General features: G+C 34.9%; 1 protein-coding gene across 4 annotated transcripts in view; it reads left to right on the top strand.

Annotated features, from left to right (window-relative positions):
* Positions 1-20,682, top strand: part of LOC101739716 (serine/threonine-protein phosphatase 2A regulatory subunit B'' subunit delta) — a 164,162-nt gene that overhangs the window by 31,888 nt on the left and 111,592 nt on the right. The window lies entirely within an intron of this gene.

Below are 20,682 nucleotides of genomic sequence, written 5' to 3'. Positions count from 1 at the left end.
AGGTGAGCAGCCGCATTCATATTTAGAATTGGCGATAGGACCTCTTGTGAGTGCGCGCGGGTAGGCACCACCACCCTGCCTGTTTCTGCCGTGAAGCAGTAATGCGTATCGGTTTGAAGGGTGGAGCAGCCGTTGTAACTATACTGAGACCTTAGAACTTATATCTCAAGGTGGATGGCGCATTTACGTCGTAGATGTCTATGGGCTCCAGTAACCACTTAACACCAGGTGGGCTGTGAGCTCGTCCACCCATCTAAGCAACAAAAAAAAACCTACTACCTTAGCGATGTTTGACAAAGCTCAGAAATTAGTGAAGTTTTGTAGTATGGTGGCGCCATCTTAAATAGCTGCTTTTCGCCGGACTTTTTTGATTTTGCAGAACCATAATATTTTTAAATAATTAATATCGGTTAGGTGTTCTTAAAGTGATCAATAATGCAGTCGTAAACCCTATTGTTTTAATCTGAATAACGAACTGCGAGATCCTCCTCCTTGCGTCGATAATCCTCAATCCTGAGGGTCGTGGCCTCATGAGGCTTTCTTGGGAAAATACACAAGGTGGGTTCCCGCGTCCTTCCACGGCAGTGCTTTTGGAAGAGATTTAGCTCTTCAAGGCCGCTGAAGCTTTATTTGGGTCTGGCTAATTAACCGCCGCCAGACATTCGGCGTTGACGGTTTTACGGTGGAAAGGTCGAACTCCAACTGTGAGAAGGAGTGCATTATATCGTAATAGATAAAAGCATGTGAAGTGAGGCCTTGATCGTTTGTAATTGAGTTTACTTTGCGAAACACATGGCCCCCGCGACATGCACGAGATCATTATCGACCGACAATACCGTTCACGGTTTAATTACAAGCTCTCTTTCATTAACGCTATAATCTATATCTATACTAATATTATAAAGAGGAAATATTTGTTTGTTTGTTTGTATTGAATAGGCTCCGAAACTACTGAACCGATTTGAAAAATTCTTTCACTGTTTCGAAGCTACACTATTTCCGAGTGACATAGGATATATATATATATTTTAAATTAGAGATCCTAACTAAAACTCTAATAATGTAACTCAAGGTGTAAAAATACCTAAAATATTATTTACATCGCGTGCCCTGCGAAAACTATTGATGATAGAATAAAATAATGTACTACGACTTTGTAGAAAATATTATTATTTACAAAAAGTGTCGCGACAGCATATGTCTAACTATTATAGTTATGCGGCAATAAGTGTTCTTTTATTTAAAAAAAAGAAAACAACGTCAAATATCGTTGATGTTTTTGTTAAAGAATCGAGCGGAGCCGGAGCGGGCCGCTAGTTGATGACATAAAGGAATGTGATTACTGAAATTATATTCAAAATCTAAGTAACATCAACAACAAGTTCATGTCTATGAGATCCGATATTCGCTTACTAATTAAAAAATTACATGTGTGCAATTCACACGTGGTAGAAGTGAAACCTTCCAAAATTAAAATACAATTATCCTAAACGTCTTAAGTATATGTAAAATTTTGTCATTAGTAAATAATTGTAAGGTAGCGCCCTCTGTGAATTGATATTTTAATTTCACGTATAATCCTAAATTAAAATTCACTACAAGAGCTTTCATACACACGTTAGTATTAAAAAATCTCACAGATGGCGCTGTATTAAATAGTATGTATATTTCTGTCTCATTCTTTGCTGGCTTCATCCTACACATTTTTGTATTTGTGTCTCTTACCTGTCGTTTTTTCCGTTGCATCCGGTTTGAAATCACAACGATTCTAAAGAAGTTTTCACTTCAATAAAATGTGTGCTAAAATGTTATGTTCATTTATAAGCTTCTTAAATGTTCCTCTAAAATTTTATTTTCCACGTTCATCGTCCAACAAGAGTACCATAATCTTATAATGGTAATGTGTCTGATCCGTAAGGATGGTAATAAAATTAGATTATGTAAAGTAGGTAGATAGTTAATTATCCAAAACGGGATTATGAATAATATTCTTTGAATAGCAATAGGATTAATGTTGATTATGTAATTCTTAGTTAATTGGATTAATTTTAAAATACATTTGTCTTGCATCGCAAGCCATCCTCGTATATAATGGAAGTCTTAATTATGTTCTACAAAATATGCCCTGTCATCGAAATAGATATACAGCCAGTTAGGTGGTAAGTCGGTAAGTCCGCGATCTCGCGTTTTCTATTCAAATGTCCTCTTTTCAGCCAACCGAAAAAATTAAACCGCCTAGCTACCTTTACTTATTTTATTATAAGACTTCGTAACAATTACATGACAGCATTAAGTCACCGCATATGAAATGCGCTAAGCCTAAAGACCCAAACAATTCAATTTACGTAACAAATGTGTACCTGCAAAATGAAATTAATATGAATCTTTCAAAAAATTATGACTGTTCTATGCTGCAATTGTGATTCACAGAATATTTTTACTGCTCAGAGACAGAAACACTTACTATATAACACATAAAATATTTTAAAATAATGGCCCTGTTTAAAAAATAATAATAAACGTTATGTATGCATCCCATATCTATGCATGTAATTATAGTGCGACTCTGAAACCAAACTCAGTGTTGACATGGTAAAGGCAGAACTATGAATCTACATTAAAAGAAAAAAACGCAGTGTGCAATGACTTCCATGACAAAATTAGACATCACAAATTAGATATCATCATATAATTATTAAATATATTTTTAACGTTTCTTAAGTTTATCATTGTGCAGCAAATCGCTTTGTCACTTAAGATTCAGTAATTTTATCAATCTAATTACTTGTAACTTTACTTGAGACCTTAGAACTTATATCTCAAGGTGGGTGGTGCATTTACGTTGTGGATGTCTATGGGCTCCAGTAACCACTTAACACCAGGTGGGCTGTGAGCTCGTCCACCCACCTAAGCAATAAAAAATAAAATAAAAAATTTAGATGTCGTGTACTTGTAAGCAATGTCGCGCCATTACTCACTTTGCAGGAGAGGAACAAAGGTTTCCATTCCACTTGCCATTAAAACTAATGATCGGTTATATTTCCGAACTTCTTAACGAAAATTATCCTTTTTTTTTGGTGTGGTAAATAACTCCAATGCTCATACAGGAAGTGGGGAAACGCTTGATAAATTAGTAAAGCTAGTCTTTCCTGTAATACAATATTGTAAATTAATAATCATCTTTCTTTTTTTTTCCTACCTAAGCTGATAGCCTTGGGAGGCTATATCAACGGAACCTTAACTAGTAGGTGAGCTCACGGGGCTTAAACCTGACGAAGTTGCTAACACGAACCATAGCAAGGGCCGTGCTTCGCAGAATCTACCACCGGATCGGAAACGCGACTCACTGAGAAGATCCGGCGAGAAATTCAGTGGGCTGTGTTTGAGGGTTAATTTACTCGTCGAGCCCTTCGTCGCAAGCGACGGGTTCGACGAGAACGGTGACCGGTGCTTGAGGTACCTAAAAGCACCGTTAGTGGATCGGGAGGATCCGAGATGACGTGTTAATAATCATCGAAGAATTATAATAATTAGAGTACACAAAAATTGTCCAATCGGCTTTTTAATGCACGAAAATCAAAATAAATTGATTGGTGAATACGAAATACTTTTAAAGAAAACAATAAGGAACGCAGAGAGACACAATAGATGAATAGACGATGGTAATGGACAACGAATGAAATAAACATTAAATTCGGTGGCAAGTCCCGGTGAGTCGGCTATCCATAGGGGCTGTGATGAAGATTTATTTACTACAGCTGCCACTGAGGGCGGACGTTCTAGATTAGATAAAACTTTAAGGCATCGTCATTTTGATATTACCGACACCGCATTTAGAACGAAACTCAAGTAAAGGCGTACACTTAGATGGCGATCGGCGTACGTGGAATTCGATGACCGCAAAATGGTAGAATTTTTTAATTGCTCGGTTGGGTGCAGCAGCTCAAGGCCAATCTGGCGTTAAGTAGTTACCGTAGCCCAGAAACATCCACAACGTAAATGCCGCAACTATACTTGAGACATGAGCTGTAAATCTCAGTTTTACAGTACAACGGCTGGCCCCGACCTTCAAACTTAAGGAAAATTTGTTGGAACGAAGTTCCATAGGAGACGATGCGGAGGGGTACCCTTACCGGGAAAAAACCTCCGTAACGTAAGATTTTTATGGATAGTCTTAGTATGATGGCTATACAGTGTCTAATGTATAGTCTACGTGATGACGGTTATTATTATTATTCATTTAAATAGCTGTTTCTTTGTATATTATTATTATATATTTTTTATAAATTATTTTTATCAATAAAAAATGTATACCCGAATAATTATTTTCTTTATACCTCGAATAGAACTTAAAATTAATATTCTTATAATAAGGAACTTCGGTTCTATCCGGTGTCCCACGACACCACACATCTTTTTTTAAGTACGCATTTCAATAGAAAATTTGGTACGTGTCAGCGCGATTCAGTTAGACCACTAGTCTCCTACGCCCTAAACTTCAAACCAGACTAGATTACCCAGTAGCTTAAGAGTACCTTGAGGTTTCCTAGATCTACAGTATAAAGTAAGTACCTAACCTTAAATTATCATAACCTTACCGTGCGAAGGGCTCGGCCTTAATGATGTTTTAAAACGAAAACAAAGAGCAGTCACGCAACATCTATCGCTAATATAATGGAAATTAAGTTTATAGAATGTATGCAAATCACATTAATAGAATTTACGATCGATTTAAATATCACAATAATCGTTATTGTGTTTAGTCTAAAGTTAATGCTACAGTAATTAATCAAGGCGTTTAATTCGTATGCACCTATGTAGGTATGTTTGGTATAAACCCTTACTACCAATAATTACTATTTGCATATTGTTCATTTGTTTATTAGCTGTGTTAAAATTAATGATGTTTAATGCAAAAACCATTTGATGGAATAAAATATTTCGAACGTGATTTTTAATATTGTCGTGTTATAAACAATCAGCTACTACCTACCATTAAGCCCACTGAGCTTCTCGCCGGATCTTCTCATTGGGTCGCGTTTCTGATCCGGTGGTAGATTCTGCGAAGCACTGCTCTTGCTAGTCAGTGTTAGCAACACTCCGGTTTGAGCCCCGTGAGCTCACCTACGCACGTTAGGGCGAAGCTGAAATAGCCTCTCAAGGCTATCGGCATAGATAGAAAAAAAAAATAGCATTGGTCTTCGTTTTCTGCAGCGGTTCCATATAAACACTGAAATTTAACGTCACACTGAGGCATGTCAGAAGGACATTTCTTTACGAACCATCTCTTAGCTATCTATCCCTCGCCATGTCGTCTTAAAGCTAAATATTTCCGATTGTTTGTATTCAACAATTTCGATATTCATTTAGGGGAAAGTGGGGGAATTGGGAACACTTAACTTCAAATGTTCAAAACTAATAGAAAAAAGTCAAAAACATAATCAACTTTCATTGAAACGTAAGCTTTGCTTACCTATCTACTTATTGATAACAAAAAAATCTCCAAAATGAACGTTTTATGAAAAATATTAATAAACAAAAAAAACAATAGCGTTCCTTTTTACCCGATACCATATGGGGTAATTGGGTTGGGATGTCCCGCGGGGGAAATGGGAACGGTACGGGGTAAATAGGATCGACACAATTAAATCCCGATAATAACTACAAATTGTTTTATCAGCACATATCTCATTTAACCTTGACTAGTCTCGCCTGCAGTGCATTTTTCAGGTGCCCAGGGTTTATGTATATGGTGCACATGATCCAATCTTCTGTCGGTGGTGACTCATATTTTACGTTACACATTATGCAGTAAAACTCTTTTTTTTTTCTTATCGCTTAGATGGGTGGACGAGCTCACAGCCCAACTGGTGTTAAGTGGTTACTGGCGCCTATGGACATCTACAACGTAAATGCGCCACACATCTTGAGATATAAGTTCTAAGATCTCAGTATAGTTACAACGGCTGCCCCACCCTTCAAACCGAAACGCATTACTGCTTCACGGCAGAAATAGGCGGGGCGGTGGTACCTACCCGCGCGGACTCACAAGAGGTCCTACCACCAGTAATTACGCAAATTATAATTTGCGGGTTTCACTTTTATTACACCGTGGAAGTAAATCGTGAACATTTATTGAGTACGTAATTCGAACACAGGTGCATTGCTCAACATGAATGCACCGAACGTCTTGTCTCTTAGGCCACGACGACTTCAACTCCTCTTAGTTTTCATTTTCTAAAGCCTTCTTCAAATTTCTTACGACTTTACTCTTGATTTTTAGCTTCTTCTTTGTAGTATATTGCAAGATTTTCAATTTTGTATTTAGTTTCAGTCTTACTTACATAATTTCGAGACATTGCGGGTAATTAAGAACGCAAGGGATAATTAGAAATATTCCCAATTACCCTCCTGATGCCGTTCCCAATTGCCCGAAGTATTCAATATAAATCAAAATGGCCGCCATGCTCAGTAGAATTATTGGCGAACTTCAAGTCGCCTAAGATTTGAAAACATATAGTACGTACATAATAGAAACTAAATAGTGTGCCTTTTGAACTCAAAAATATTATAGTAACATCTATTGTAACACATGACAAAAATTACATCATAAACGTAATAAAGATTGTTTGATTTATCGTGACAGCATGCGTGCAGCCTTTCACTCTCACTATTGCCTACGAAACGAAGGGCGCTGGAAGTATGCGTTGAAAAATATCAGGATGATCTAGTATAAGGGGAAGTAGTACTTCCCTAGGTGTTCCCAATTACCCGCCGTTCTCAATTCCCCCACTCTCCCCTACTATTTAAGCTTTTCAAACGCATTGTGCCCTATTTGATTTCAATATCTTGTAATTTTAATTGAAAATCTCATTCGTTTAGAATTTGAACACATGCAATTGGATGTAAAAAAAAAACCATTTTTTATTGCCCTTGTGGTGCAAAAAAATATAGCATACGCATACGTCCCACCTCATGGTGAGTGCTTTCCGTCGCCCATGGACGTCAGAAATGCCAGAGGCAGAGTTAAGCCGCTGCCTAACGCGTGAGTCCACGAAATGTGAAATATATAATACTAAATATATAATATTATGTAATATTCTAATAGCATCCTTTAACGTGACCTCATTTATATAAATAATCGCATCGTAAAGTTTTTACGGAGAACATTAATTCTTTTTTTATTAATCTGTATGTAAACTTTGTTCAGTTTTAATACGTTATAACACGACAAAAAGTGAATAATCATTATAACCTAAAAACGGTGTTACGTAACATTCCAAACCTACTCTTTTTTTATTAAGTAAGATAATTACGCTCACTAATGATATGATTAGTGTGTTGATACTTAAATATTTTTTTGTCACTTTTAGAATTTAGAACCATATAATCAGAACTTAACAAAAAACATCTTAAAAGTACCTTTTTCAATCGACCCCACATAGAAACCAATTAAAGTCATGTTTATAATATGAAAATGCAATTTCTTAGTGTTTGCTCGGTTACACCAAAACAACACGCCTCGACGAACAAACAGACTCCAGAGAGCTTGGGATGATGCCAACATCGTTATCTCTATGATACGATATGAGGCATCGTCTTTCAGATTCATATTACGGTCACTGACTTTCAGACAGCCATTAATGCACTGTTCAAAGCTACTTCGGACTAATCTTCGGTTAAATAAGAATTGTTGTAAATAATTTGTGAACCATTTAATTTATTTATATATACAATAATATGTATGGACTTATTTTTTGTGTACAGCTGTTCTAGTATAAATAGTTTCGGTAATATTATACATAATCTGTGACGTTAATATGCGAAACGGCCTTATTTGTCGGAACAACTAGAAATCACATCTAAAGCAAGCTCATCTAAATGTGCTATTTAAGATTGACCGACGAGCTAATGATTACCGGATTAAAAAATATAAAAACAAACCTTTACAAATCTATGGGATCCCGTAATCACAGCCAGGTGGGCTGTGAACTCGTAACCAATCTACGCAATTAAAAAAATGCAAATACAGAAACTAGGCCAGACCATGAACGTCAAACATTTCGGTACAAGTATTCCGGAGTACAATAAACCACTAAGGCAAACAATTTAAATCAGCCTAGACCCAGAAGACTGTACAAGTTTTGTCATAAAACATTCAAGGGTCTAGAATAGCTACAGGCCAGGCCGTGTTTGCATTATTAACACCGTTTTTTATTGCTTTAGGTATTGCAGCTAGAGTATTTTTTTAAATAAATTACGGCCATCGACTAGACTTTCTACAAAGCCAATTTAGGTGGTTTTTTTTCGTGTATTGTGTGCGTCTCAAACACAGACAAGAATCATGAAAAGTAAATAATGCATTAGATTACCGATTTAGTATTTTCTTAGGTTTTCATGAGTCTTAAACTTAATTAAAAATACTTTTACAGTTTTTTTGTCATTGTATCTATATTTATTGAGATTAATTAGTTAAACCATAAAATTAGTTTTAATTATGATAATAATTGTGTTTTTTTTTGTGGATTCACTAGAACACCTAAAGAATTTCTTTTAGCAATATTTTTATTGATAATTTAACTAATGTAGTTATGCATTGAAAATTTCTTATTTTTTGTATAGGATGGTGCATTTTCTTGAATATTTTCTATGATTATTTACAATGTTTTAACATTAATGTTTATTAAATTTAAAATATTAAAAGTTCGGGATAAAAGATTTTTTTTTTGAAATCTACCCAAAAAACTACGCCTTTAGTGGCAGGGTGAATGGTACAAACCACAAGTGGATATGGCTACCGAATAACGCGACGTATCAAGTTTGTATACTTTCTGAATCGGGGCCCTTAACCCAGTTGGATAGTGAAAGTTTCATATTTGTGATACTTTGATGAAATTGTGCAAGATCATTTTCATTTTAGAATTTTAAGACGCACCTATATATATTTTATTTTCATTGCTTAGATGGGTGGACGAGCTCACCGCCCTGGTGTTAAGTGGTTACTGGAGCCCATAGACAACGTAAATGCGCCACCCACCTTGAGATATAAGTTCTAAGGTCTCAGTATAGTTACAACGGGCTGCCCCACCCTTCAAACCGAAACGCATTACTGCTTCACGGCAGATAGCATTGTATTATTGTTTATGGTTATCTTGGTTGTTATGTTGTGTGATATCAGCGCATATTAATTTGTTAAGATACGAATGCCATGTATGCTATGTATGTACAATATTATAGGCGCACTTAATAAATTATTTAAGTACCTACCCATAGATTGCATATTAAAGTCGTCGTGGCCTAACGGATAAGACGTCCGGTGCATTCGTGTTGAGCGATGCACCGGCGTTCGAATCCCGCAGGCGGGTACCAATTTTTCTAATGAAATACGTACTCAACAAATGTTCACGATTGACTTCCACGGTGAAGGAATAACATCGTGTAATAAAAATGAAACCCGCAAAATTATAATTTGCGTAATTACTGGTGGTAGGACCTCTTGTGAGTCCGCACGGGTGGGTACCACCACCCTGCCTATTTCTGCCGTGAAGCAGTAATGCGTTTCGGTTTGAAGGGTGGGGCAGCCGTTGTAACTATACTTGAGACCTTAGAACTTGTATCTCAAGGTGGGTGGCGCATTTACGTTGTGGATGTCTATGGGCTCCAGTAACCACTTAACACCAGGTGGGCTGTGAGCTCGTCCACCCATCTAAGCAATAAAAAAAAAAAAAAAAAAACATTCAATTGCTTTAAATGAGGGACGAGCTCTTGGCCTCCTCGTTTTTTGGTCGTAACCAGACCTACATACATTGCAACGAGAATATAACCTTGAGATATGTCTCACCTCATGAGGTCGGAGTCACAAAATAGATTAACGGTCAACCCATCTACTGGCTGCATCGCGACGGATACATTAAAAAGTGCAAAGAATACACATAAATATATTACTATTATAAATGTATATCACTAGCAACTCGCCCTCGCTTCGCTTCGGAAACTGTTATTTATTATTGATTTCTCCACTATTTAATGGATGTTATTATACATATAAACCTTCCTCTTCAATCACTCTATCTATTAAAAAAAACGCATCAAAATCCGTTGTGTAGTTTTAAAGATTGAAGCATACATAGGGATATAGGGACAGAGAAAGCGACTTTGTTTTATACTATGTAGTGATACACATTCGATTATCACACGAGGTAATCGGAGAACATAGTTCTGGTTCAAAATTCGTCTAACTATAAACCTGAGCGGGCTCACAACATACTCCACAAATTAATATGAATAGCCTCCAGTCGCGCTTCTCATCTCTGAGGGTCGTGACCAGCTTCATCCATGACGTTCATCCTCATGATTTTGTGCCATTTCATCGTGTCTTTGGCTATTCGCAAAGCATCATAGGCCAAGGCTGTGTATGGGCTGCTTCCCGCGATTTTGTTCTTTGCAAGTAATCACCAATATTGTCTCCGTCTTTTCTGGTAACGCGTTCGAAGTACTCTAAGAATACAATTATAATTAACGCTGATACGGTCCCAGAATAAAGCATTGTTTGCTTTTTTTTAAAACCAAGAAATATCTCGGTAACATATTGTTTTCATTGTTAATGTTCGTTTTAACCTTACCGCGCGCGTCTGGGTGACTTTGAAATTGTGCGAAAAACCGTATCGCAGACGCTACGTTACCTAATACACGATAGTGGAGGCATTGGTCCGCATTAACATTAAGTATCCCGTATGATTTTTTTTTCGAATCTATAATACCAAATTATTCTGACGGTTATTGGTTCTATATATTTTGTATATCGCTCTTGATGGGCGAGCTCATCTGTGTGCTTAGTGCGAGTTTTTTAACGTTCTCGATAGCGTAAAAGTTAACTCAAATTTGTATGCAGTTGGAACAGCGCCCCTAGCGAAAACGTAGGCGAACGTTCCAACTCCATACAAATTTGAAAACGTTAAAAAACTAGCACTAAGCACATTGGTCTAACGTGCTCGAAATCACAAAGAATAGAAAGGCCGTTAAAAAAAAGGGAAAAAGTTTCATTTAAAGTCATCACCTACCTACAAATATACTCAAGAACTATTTTCAGGTAAATAATAATGATATAACCATTTCTGACAATCCCTGGGGCACAAAAGTACGGGAGTGGAACCTCACACCAAACGTCGTAACGAGACCAGACAACCAATGCGTTGGATTGACGACCTGGTCAAAATAGCTGGTAGGACTGGATGCGAAAGGCAAGAGACCTAAAAGAATGGACCGCATATGAAGAGCAGCATTGTGTGGACAGAGATTCAAGAAGAGAATAAACATATTTTTATGAACTTATGGAATCCGCTATTTTTTAATAAATATATAAAAATCGTAAATATAATATAATCGCTTACTTTAATTGTTTGCTTCATAACCGTAGCGATGGTGATGATTGGCTACCTATCACAATCATTGTCTGTATTTGGGCTACAAATTACGACCATTTACGACCTGCATATATTCTCATTTTACTATTCTTTTGTTGTGCATTTAAAAATATCCACTATATTATAAATATATATCACTATACTATTGTTGCCGTAACTTCAAATATTTTTAATCAGTCGAAATATAGAATTATCTTCCCTTCAATCGTTTATCTTCGATGGGGAGCTCTGAGATAAACAACCAATTAGTTAAACAAAGGCCAATCAACAGCAATTTATCTCTTACTGTGCACAAAGGACCCTGGGCTTCACTGAACCGTTTCGTAATGTATGAATACACAGGGAGTCTCGTGGATTTGTCCGCCTGTGATTCGTCAATATTAATCAAGAAAACACTAATTTCTCATGTCGATGCGTTGCCGCAAAATCTTTTTTATATTGCTTCTGTAGGTCGATAAGTGTATTGCCTACCTCATAGTGAGTAAGTTACGTCACTCATGGACATCAACAATGTCAGGGGCACAGACAAATCGCTGCCTACCGCTATGTACTCTCCGCAAGCCTCGTTTGAAGAAGGACATGTCATAGCGCTCGGGAAACATCATGTAAGAGACTTCATTGCAAGCAGGGCGATGATGAAAGATCTCTGGTAATGCACTGTCAATGAACTCAGGATTTCTAAATAGTATGCATAAACTCTGCTCTGGAGGCGGAAGGTGTAATGGTAAAAAGGAGATGGAGAACAATTCCTCAGAGCACGCCCCATAGAACAAAAAGCACAGAGAGAATCGAGGGCCCTTTGTAGACCCCGAGGTTCCAGGTATGTCTATTCTTTAATTGTTATGCGATAGAAATAGAACAGACCAACTAAAACCCCTCCGTATTTAAAATATTGTTTTGATTTCATCAAAATTGCTAAGACACAAGTGCTGGTACATACTATTGTAATTTGTGTAGTATAACTACGTAATTACACTGTTTACGTTACAATTCATTACTAGGTAATAAATAATCCCGGAAAATTATTGCATTGTCGTGATGAAATAGTGGCATTTTATATAAATCGTTGGGTAATTAAGTCTTCAATCGGGAAATAAAAATAGTAGCTGCACTTAGTACATTAAAATAAATGTCACATTTAGTCACAATACGTGTATTTTTTTTTACTTATTAAAAAAAAAATTTTTTTTGAGAAAAAACAATAAAAAAGCCCGCTGAGTTTATTTCGCCGGTTCTTCTCAGGACTGTGGTTTTTTTTGGGACCGAGGTGGTAGAGTTAACATTGTTATTTTTATTTTGACATTCAACAAGTTAACATTGTTATACTGACATCTAAGTCGAAATAAATGATTTTGAATTTGAATTTGAATTTTGTTCAGAAACATCTGCATTATTCGTTAGGTCGAAATAATTAATTTTCTAATGAAGAGGTCACTTTGGTCATTTTACCACGCAAACTTTACTTTTAGGCGATAGATAGATAGTTTCTTCTAATAACAGGGCATCTAAACTACATATTATTATCGTCTTTTAGCATTAAAAGTATACAATTTCCAAAAATATTCGAGATTGAGTTAATATGCGGTCTCATCTGGTATCACCAGTATTTTTCTCATAAATAAATACTGTCCAAAGAGCGTAGTTTAGTATCAATTTTTTTTTTTCCCTATGTTTTGACTACTATTAACAAAATTAATACCTAATTTTTTCTTACTTTATAGGACATTATGATTGGTAAAAAAGAAATAATTAATGTTGCAAATATGATTAAGATTAAAAATATCACATGTTACACCTTTAAAACAGGAGAGTCCTGTCAAATTACTAAGTTTTGAGATTATACAGTTTTAATGCAAGAGGACGATATGTTTGAAAAGATTTTGTTATAAATGACTCTCTTCTAGTTAGATTTTTAAGTTATTTTTAATTAATGGGCGTACGAGCTTACTGTCCATTTGGTGTTAAGTAGACACCGGAGTCTATAGGTAACACAAAGGGGATTTTTTTTTACTGTTTAGATGGGTAGACGAGCTCACAATCCACCTGGTGTTAAGCGGTTACTAGAGCCCATAGACATCTATAACGTAAATGCGCCACCCACCTTGAGATATAAGTTCTAAGATCTCAAGTATAGTTACAACGGCTGCCCCACCCTTTAAACCGAAACGCATTACTGCTTTACGGCAGAAATAGGCAGGGTGGTGGTACCTACCCGTGCGGACCCACAAGAGGTCCTACCACTAGAATGTCGCTACTACTACTAACAAAACATACCAAAATTGCTGTCCTACCCTGTCTAGCATACCTATGACTAATATATTCCATATTAGCTACTACAAAACAATTAATCTTAATAAGAAATCAAATACGAACGAAAACGTTTTTTTTTGGAATAAATGTATTTATTCTCTGAAACAAAACAATGCAGCATTAGTACAGACGAACCCTGCAGTCTACGGTTCCTCGTGCTCGCCGAACCGCGTCCGGCGCTCGCCACGCTCGTCAATATGATGTAATCACAGGCAGAGGCAAGGTCGCCTAGGCACCACAGTCACGTAGCTACAGAAGACTCATTCATATTTTTACCATTCGTTAACTTAGAAAGTTTAGATAAATACCGCGAAGCACTAAGCGTTCTGGCTTCAAGCGTGATGCATTCAATATGGTGGTGGTATTCAATAAAATTGAGATTTCAACTTCTTGCCTGAAGGTGGGTTTTATCATTGACGTCTATGGGCCTCGGGAAACACTTAAGTTGGATCGTTGATCCGTTGGTCCACTCAGTACAATATAAAATAGTTACATCAGTGTGCTTAGTGCGAGTTTTTTAACGTTCTCGATAGCGTGAAAGTTAACTCAAATTTGTATGCAGTTGGAACAGCGCCCCCAACGGCAAACCTAGATAAAGGTTTGAGTGAGTGTCAAGAACGTTAAAAAACTCGCACTAAGCACAAAGTTTAGAATTTTCGAGTTAAATAGTGTGGAAGTAGCCTTTGAGTCAAAACCACATTAATACTCTGACAATCCAATTACAAACCTCTACACATAATATTTTTTGTAAAATGGATGAGTTCAACTTGTGTAAAGATGACGAAGACCAATTGTTTTCCTGCTTCACGGGTAATTGGTTCGAAGATTACAAATAATTGTCGTTTGATGAGTTGACAGTTTTCCTTATTTGTCGATTTGTCTTCGCGTCGAATAAATACGAATAGAAACGGCTTTGCTATTATTGTATGTTGATGAAATAACCGGTATCTTTTATTAGAACAGGTAGATATTGTGGCGGGATTCAATATTGTCAAGTATTACACAGTATTATACTGAGTTATGTAGTTTTATTTGTATAACTTTATTTCGCATTTCTATGGAAATGATTGATAATATTCGATTAAATGAATACGATCAGAATCGTGATCATATTATATCATTGGAACTTCATATCATTATGAAGATACAAATCGCTGTCAAAACAATTTAATTTGATTGGTTATTTAATTTTTAAATAATATATTCTCATCAACAAAATGATTAATCTGTAGTTTCTCTTTTCTTGTGTACGTTGGAAATACAACCGGTTCTTTTTATTTACACTAACAGGTTTTTGCATAGTTGTTTCGTTTAATGAATAAATAAGGTTTTAATTTTAAATTAATCCATTTCATTCAAACAGTATCTTTTAAATCATGTTGACATTCGAAAGCAGACTTGTTATTAACACGTGCATGTTGTGCTATTGAAATACAAATAGGCGTTTTATTATATTGTGATCATTATGTATACAATATATTTTTTTATGTTTGTATTATATTAATGTTCGGGTTTAGAATGTCAATACATAATATGAAAATTATATTTCGAACTTTAAGTGGATAGGGCTCGATAGCGTCCTGAGATTTTGATCATTCAAACAAGTCTATGTAGGTTATATTTATATATTATTTCGAATTAACGATACTATTTCTTCTTTTGCTTTTTTTTATTATTGTTATAGCTCACTAAATAAAACAAGTAAGTATCAAAATTATTCTAATACTTTATTTAATAAGCAAAATTAGCGGCGGGCTGTGATTGCAAATTGTTAACAGATGTTTAATTTTCACAATTTGCCGTCAGAAGTAGTAATTAGTAGTAATCTTCAGCGAGAAATAATAAGAAATCTAATTTAAAAAATGCTCCAAAACATATTACTTTTACAATTAGTGATCCGAACTGTTATTAAGGAAATATGACGAATATTTCCTTAATATTACATAATAAACGATGAATACACCTACAAATATAAAAATCATAAATATATTAATCTAATCTATAATTAAAAAAAAAAACATAATTTACTAATCATAATTTACAATACTAGACAAACACAGAAAGACAAGAGAGAGGTACTTCTCCACAGTGGTGAACGATGGAACAATTTTATTGTCCAGTATATAATTGGGATCCCTTTTCAGCAAAGTATAATACCCAACATTAAATTGAATCTACAAAATAAAGCAAACATTATAGCAAACCCTACTCAAGCGTTGATTGATATATCTGGTTAACAAATATTTAATATTCTAGTAGTCTAAGTGAATTATTTTCGTCTCTGTAAATGACACTACGACCAAATAGTCCATGTCTGTAAATCTCAATAGTCGAATATTTAATATCGACTAAAGAGGTTGTTGTTGTTGTAGTCCTAGGGTACCATGCTGGTACATAGGGCCCTCACAAGTTGTCTCCACTTCACCCTGTCTTGCGCTTGCTCCATAACATCACTACTAGAGAGGTAAGGTAAAAAAAACTGCTAATACTATGTATCGTGATCATGTTTATTTCATTCTTAATTCTAGAATTAATAATATTATCGTACAAATTCTTATCAATATATTTTATAATACAATAAATTATTAGATAATATCTACATTCATGAATAAATAAATACTTCTTTACTTCCATTAAATCAATACGAAAGATTTGTCTTTCAAGGAATGAGTAGGTTTTTTTTATTGCCCTTTTAGGCAGACGAGCATACGGCCCACCTGATGGCCATGGACTTCAGCAATGCCAGGGGCAGAGCCAAGCCACTGGCTACCGCATAACATTTCCTTGTTTAAAGTGAACTAAAAACGTATACCTGACAAATTACTAGAATATGTGATAGTCCACATTAAGAGTTTTCATTGGATTGTCAATTAATGATGACGTATGTATTTCCTCTATTTTTTTGCTTCAGTCAGTAGTAGCATGTCGTCTTCTAAAGTATATTCCTTAGTTGAGGTTTCTGTTCCTCGATTTAAGTCATTAAACGTGTTTATGTCGTGCCACTGTTTATCTGTTAGATCATATGAGAAATGGGGTATTAGGTAAGATTCGTGATTCCAATCGTTACTTGTTTCATCTGGTTCGAAAATATTGGTGATTGTGTTTATAATTTCAACCCCAACGTCATTTTGTTTAGGCATATCATCGCTAAAATCGTACGGCATATCTGTAACACTAATGTCATATGGTTGCGCTTCATTTTCAACATAGTCTTCGATATTCACGTCGATTATAAACATTTCGTCATCTTTGGGATTATGATTGTTTTTTTTATATTCTTCATTTTCTACGTTTCTTTTGCTTGAATCTGTAATGTACGATATTCTTTTAGGATCCGTGGAAGCTTCGGAAGTAATTTCATTAACTTGAACATAATTTCGACTACCCTTAGACTTTGCAATTGAAGTCAGTTTTGTATCGTTGGAATTAGTTTCGTTTATTTTGACATCACATTGGTTGCGAAAGTAATCGCGGTATTGTTTTATAACTTGTTTAGGGGTGATTTTTTTGACTTGACATTTATTTGCTTGCGTTGTTTCATTTATATTTAAGTTGTTTTGTTTGGAAGGCGATTCATCTTTCGATGTTGATTCATTGGTTTCTGATGGCAGTGATCCATTTAGAAAATGATCACGGTAAATTGTGATAATCTGTTTTGAAGAAAGTTGATCTTTTTTTAACTCTGTATTTTTATTATTTTCATGTCTAATGAACTGTACTGAACCGCTGTGTTCATTATTTTGAGCTGTGGTAGTTTTTGACAGGGGATCAAAATCTTTTGTTTGTTGATTATTAACATCAGTTGGTAACTTATTTATTTGTGATGTTTTTCTAAAATGATTCTCTATTTGTTTTAATTCAAAATATTGCCTTTTTTTATCATCTGAAGCTGGCTTTTTTAATAGCACGTTCGTTAGTGCTTTTTCCATTATTTTATTTGTACTATCTAGTTTGTGGACATCTTCAAGAGTTGGAGAATGGCTATGAAGAGAGTAAGGTGTATCTGTTTTTTTAGTCTTTAAAGCATCGTTCCAAGCATTTTTTGTTTCATTAGATATGCTACCTGCTATGAGTGAAGCACCTTCAGTTGATTTAGCAGTATGAGGTACGACGATATTCGATTGTGATTTATGACTATGTTCGTCATTAGTTAAAATGGCTGACTCTTTGAAATTATTCGCTTTGTTTTTGGATATTTTATTACTTTTATCGTGAATATCAATTTTTTTGTCGACTTTCGGATCAAATTCAAAATCGTTTGGCGTTTTGGTACTTAGAGCAGGTTTGACTACTGTGCTAGCTGATGTTACGTTTTTATTATTCTCATTTGTAATGCTTTCTGGTCTCGACAAATTTTCGGGAATAAATGAAATGCAGTGTTGAAGGCTTGAATGCATGTTTGCTTTTTCAGTTTTTGAGTCGTTATTCACATTTTTAGATATAGGAGTAGCTGTCGATATTTTATTCCCTATTGTATTATTAGGAGTATGTGTTGAGACCATAGGCGGTGTTTTTTGATATCTTACATCATTAGGATGGTATTTTGGTTCAACATTTTCACCAATTTTGTTATCTGCAGCTGGTTCCTTCAGCGAAGAATTCGATGCCATTTTTTCCGAGAAGGTGTTTGTTGTATTATCTGATATCACTGCGTCTGGATCACAAAAAGAGCCTCGGGTAGGGTCAGTAGGCTTCGATTTTTCATTTATTACATTAACAGGTGATGTAGTTGCAGAAATTACTGATGAAATATAATTTTTACCAATCTCATCATGATGTGGAAGAACATGCAAAGGTCTATCATTTTGGTCAACTTTATCGCTTATCGGATCAGTTACTGCCATGCTGTTATTTTTCTCATCAGTTTTAAATGAAGTTTCGTTACTTTCCTGGTTATTTTTATTTGTTTGGTTACTTTTATGAGTACTAGTAACATATATGTCAAATGGTGAATGCACCGGAGTTGGTTTAAACTTTATTGATGTATCTTTTGCATTAATAGGTCCTAAATTGCTGATGTTATGCGGTCCGTTGTTTGATACATAAGGCTTTAGAAATTCGATTGGCAAATTGCTATTACAATCTTCGAGAAAGATATCTATGATGAGTTCTACAAGAGAGTAGCTAGTTACAACATTTTCATCATTTATTATCAGAAAACAATTAGGAATTACTTTTATATTATTTAATATACCGTCCTCGGTCGGACCAAAATTATAAAATGAATAATTCCTGACTAAGTCTATGTTATCGCAATTTAGTTGTCCTGATAATTGATGATGAGTCTCATTTATTGGTATTTGGTTTTTTCCTTTCCCTTCACATAACATAGCTATAATTTCACAAAACTTTTCAGTTACATTTTCCTTTGATGATATTATAGGTTCATTATAATTTGAATCAGAATCAGTCAAGTAAATCAATAGCTCAAGTGGTTGTAATTGTTCATCATCACATTGAGTGGCAGTTAAGGTCTCCTTGATTAAATTTTGCTCTCTCTTTTTTGTTTCATCTTCAAGATATGACTCAGAAAAGTGATTCTCTTCAAGTAAACATAGTTCAGGGATATTAGTAAGCAAATCTAATTGTAAATTCTTATCCTTAATATTTTTCTGAGTTTGTTGTGTGTATGTATCATTATCTAATAAATTTAAAGTTAAATGTGGCGAATATTTCTTTTTCTCAATGTTGTAAATTAAAGGGTCTTTAATAATTAACGTTTTCAAATTAGGAGCATCTATTGTCTGTTTTTCAATGTAATTATAATGGCAATGAATTTGTTTTTCTTCAAAGTTTTTAGGGTAAGTACGAAGTTGATTAAAATTTTCCAATTCCGAATTGTAGGATTCCATGTAAGGTGCAATTATTTTCAATTTCGTTTCAGAATTTGGGTTCATGCGAGAGTTTGAGCTTGTTTCACATTCTTGCTCTGCAATAATATCACATATATTTATTGCGCTGTTGTTAGTTACATTATTTGTGTCAATATAACAAATAAGAATTGGTTCTGGCAAATCATTTTCATGTCCGTATGAGTTTTCAGCCATTTCAACTACCATAGTTTTTTCAAAGTTATTCTTATCGACTTTTTCATCAAGTAAATCGCACGTAGCTTCCAAAAAATTTGGCGTTAACAAGTTAACTTTAAAAGGTATATCAGAGAATGGAGTTAAACTTTCTTTAATATTTTTTAATACATTTTCTGTGCAGTTTTCAGTTTTATTGTGTGCGATAGAAGAACAAGAAGTATTATTAATTTCATGGGTTTTATTTTCTTCCATAAAAGTGTATGTATTAGGATTTGCCGTTTGATTTTTTTGTATTGTTTCATTGGTTATAGATCTATCGATCAGCGGTTGAGCATCTTCGAAAGCAATACTTTTTATGGCTTCTCTGATTAGATCATCTATAAAAAGTATAAGTTTATCGTCAGACAAGTATCCAGTATTATTTTTGAAGAAGCTGTTATCATCTTCTGCGCTATCTTCTTTTGACAACGAATTGTTTTGGAATATCTTTTCCGTTAGATTGGTTTTTAAAATATTATCAGTTTTAATAAGTCTATTCATTTCAAGTGAATCATTTAAAAACAATACTCCTTTTTGTTGATTAACTTCAAGATCGTTTATGGTGATATCTGATAACGAAGATTTTGGATCACTCGTTTTATTAAATATCATTGTTTCATTAAACAATTTAATAGTACTATTATTTTTGGAATTACACGTTTCCGTATTAGCTAGATCGGTTTGTCGGTCTGTCTGTTTCATTTTATGAATTCCACGAGTTTGGTTTAAAAAACCTGGCTTCATTTTATCATTACGTTTTCGTTTAGATTTTGTAAAAGCATTATGTTCTCGATTTATTACTTCGCGTGAGACCGTACGTTGGTTTGGTTGTCTTGAATAACCTTCGTTAGATTTTAAGTTTGGACCTAAATTAATGTAAA

The sequence above is a fragment of the Bombyx mori genome, chromosome 15 (genome assembly GCF_030269925.1).
Source record: "Bombyx mori chromosome 15, ASM3026992v2".
NCBI lineage: Eukaryota > Metazoa > Arthropoda > Insecta > Lepidoptera > Bombycidae > Bombyx > Bombyx mori.
Note: the sequence above shows the minus strand (reverse complement) of the source record. Positions and strands in the feature narration are given on the sequence as shown.